Source organism: Glycine max, chromosome 19 (assembly GCF_000004515.6).
Source record: "Glycine max cultivar Williams 82 chromosome 19, Glycine_max_v4.0, whole genome shotgun sequence".
Classification (NCBI taxonomy): Eukaryota; Viridiplantae; Streptophyta; class Magnoliopsida; order Fabales; family Fabaceae; genus Glycine; species Glycine max.
The window spans coordinates 11683664-11687082 of record NC_038255.2 but is presented as its reverse complement, the minus strand read 5'-3'; the positions used below and the strand labels follow the sequence as shown (position 1 = coordinate 11687082).

The following is a 3419-nucleotide window of genomic DNA, read 5'->3' as shown; positions in this document are numbered from 1 at the left end:
CTTTTTGACTACTTTCTCCTCCATTTTCTTTCAAAGAAGCTTTGGCTTTGAGGACTTGCTCCAATGGCTCATCATGTCTTCTATTGAACCTTTCTTCATAGGCTTGAAGAGAACCCATCAATTGGTCTACGGTCATTGAGTCTAAATCCTTAGACTCTTCAATAGCATAAACCACATAATCAAATTTAGCGATTAAGGAGCGAAGGATCTTTTCCACCACACGAACATCTTCCATATTTTCTCCATAACGCTTCATTTGGTTCACAATAGCCAACACCTTGTTGCCAAAATCTGAGATAGATTCGGATTCCTTCATATGCAATGATTCAAACTCTCTACGTAGAGTTTGTAGGCGCACCTTTTTTACCTTATCAACACCTTCAAGGGAGGTTTTCAAAATCTCCCATGCTTCTTTGGATGTGGTTGCATTTGACACCAACTCGAACATAGCTTCATCCAAACCTTGATGAATGAAAGTAAGTGCTTGTTGATCCTTCTTCTTCGACTTCAACAAAGTCTCCTTCTCATTTGGTGACAAAATAGCCTCATTTTGAGGTTGGGTATAACCTTTCTCTACAATCTCCCATGCATCTTGAGAACCTAACAAGGCTTTCATGCGATGACACCAATTATCATAATTCTCTTTGGTAAGACGAGGGAATTGAAACATACTCAAGCCATTGCTTGTCATCTCTCAACTCACAAAGTGTTTCTCTCTCAACACTCTAGAACTCAAGCTCTGATGCCCCTTTGTTGGAAGAAGAAGAAGATTTTCTTTCATTTGGCACACAAAATACAAGAGTATGATCCCCTATTTATACTAAAATAGAGTGACCACTCACATAATTTGCTTATTCAAGAATACTAAATGCTCACATAATTACTTATTCAAGACTTTGTAACTTACAACCATACAACTTTCATCTTCCACAATTTAAGGCTCATAAAACTTGTTATTATTATTTTTCTAATTAATATCTAACAATCTATTCGTTAAATTAAATACTAACTGTTAAGATTTTGTCTCACTTCATGAGACAATTAATAGTCAGTTAATTTTCAAACTTATCCTTTCTCTTGCTGAACTTTAGGTTTAAATTGTAAACACCGTTGTAAATGCTTTGGCCTTTAAGGGTATGTAGTATGGTGGACTAGGCAGACTTCAATGAAGGGACAATTTATGGGTGACTTAGGGTATTAATTAATATGTTTGTTACCTGAAAATATCTTCTACCTGTTACCTAAATCCAGCCTAACTGAATATGCCTGTGGTAGCAGACGCGTAGGGCAAGTATTAACCAAATCGAACTCCAAACAGAACAAATATTATATGTAAAAAATTATAATCCACAAAGGTTTTATTTATTAGGTCTAATGTATGGCGTGACTGAAATGATAATTAAAGTAATCAATTATCCAATAACTAGACAGTGCGAAATGATCCTCCATACTCCCAAATTAGTTATTGTTGTCGTACCAAGATTGCTTTTGAAGATAATCGATTATAGTCTTGTCCACCTGGAAAGCTTTGGTGAGAACCTCAGAAGAAATAGGCGGATTAGCTTTAAACAAAGCATTTGCAATAGTGATAGCTCCTGATTTTGACTGCTAAGGCCAGCAATGGCAACAGCATTGCCATATCCCACATTCAATTGGAAATGAATCAGACCAATTGGGAACACAAACACATCACCCTTGTTCAGCACTTTGGTGAAGAGGCGATTTCCATCTTGATTGGAAGTCACAAATCCAACATAAAGAGTACCCTCAAGGACTATAAGGATCTCAGTGCCGCGAGGGTGAGTGTGGGGAGCGTTCAAACCCTTTGGTGCAAAATCTATGCGAGCCAAAGCTATGCCAAGCGTGTTTAGTCCCGGTAGTTGATCAACAAACACCTGAGTCACGTTTGAACCTACTGGGTTGTCAGTCTTCCCCGGTTCTACATGTCTGAAGAAATCTTCAGCTTTGACAAGCTTAGGGTCCTTGCAAAATTTCCCGTTCACAAACACTACAAATACAAGGCAAAAGGTCTTAATTAATAAAAATCATCAATCACAATAATTCTAGACAACGTCTATATATATGATGCCAATGGTACAAGGATTAATGTTTTTACATACCACCATCTTTTTCTTTGGCTGCCACACAGAAATCTTGCAGAGGACTAGGATCATAGGCAGAGACAAGAGAGGATGTCAAAGCCAAGATGGCAACAAGGAAGTACACAACTTTCATTGTTTTTCCTTAGTAATACACTCTTAAACAATTGTGCTATATGTAATTGCTTGTGATGATTGAATTGTGATTTATGTAGAGCTTGCTGATTGCTATTTATAAGTATGAAGCATTGAATTGGTTTGCATTTTATCTTGACCGTAATTAATTATTTATTTGATGAGGAATCATTCCTTAACAACTACATGCGTGCCTAATCAATGTGTAGACGTAGTAGTAGACGCTCTACAGGAAAAAGCAAGTGTTTCGGTATTACCGCGTCTATTTTATTATTTTATAATGGGAAGCCTTTTAATTCAATCACAGATCAGTTTAGACTGTGTCTCAGTTTCATAGACTTAGTGATAACTGTTTTATTAAATATTTAAAATATTACTTCATTTATTAACTAATCTTTTATTAGCTTGAGGAACTGTTACAAGTTTAAACATGGTCACCAGAGGTAGTAGGTGGAAAATTGATATTTTATGAAGGGATTAGAGACTATTTCTGATTGGTCCTGTCCACAATTAATCAAAGACTCAGATTATTGCAACCCGAAATTATATTAATTGTTGGTGTCGTGTGACTTGTTTTCATATACAACTAAAGTAATCCAATGACATAGAAATGTTCGAAGATATGAACGTACAGCGGAATATATCAAATGTTAGATATATAACTTTTCACTTTGCACGACCTGCTGGAATTGCTTCTGGGCTTAGTTTTAATAAATAATTTCCCGTGGAGATAGAAAACTTTCAAACTGAAACAGAATAGTATTTTAGTTTTTATTTATTTTGGATAGGTAAACCCAACCTTAAAGGAAATAGTTGTAGTAGGAAATAACTAAGTCATTGAATAAATAGTCACCTTGTTTTTTTTATAGGACCACCTTCGTTCTTACATCGATAATGTAATTTTTGAAAAAAATAAAAATTCTGGTTTAGTCTTAAATGTATATAAAAGGTGATGATTACGTCCTACCATACAACTTATTTTTAAATTTGCCACTTTTTTGTATTTTCATGTATTTTGGCAAGTGGGTGATCTTAGCTATTGGAGGGGTGTGAGTTGCCCCCCTCTAGCTTCTCAAGAAAGCTTTCTTCCTTGCTTCCCAAGGAAGCTACCTTCCTTGCTTCTCAAGGAAGCTTCCCATGTGCTAGGCTATAAATAAAAACATGCGTAACACTTGTCGTAACTTT

At 35.8% G+C, this 3419-nt stretch overlaps 1 pseudogene; it reads right to left on the bottom strand.

Annotated features, from left to right (window-relative positions):
* Positions 1–1331: 1331 nt before the first annotated feature.
* On the bottom strand, positions 1332–2313 carry LOC100775803 (germin-like protein subfamily 1 member 7; annotated as a pseudogene).
* Positions 2314–3419: the final 1106 nt, after the last annotated feature.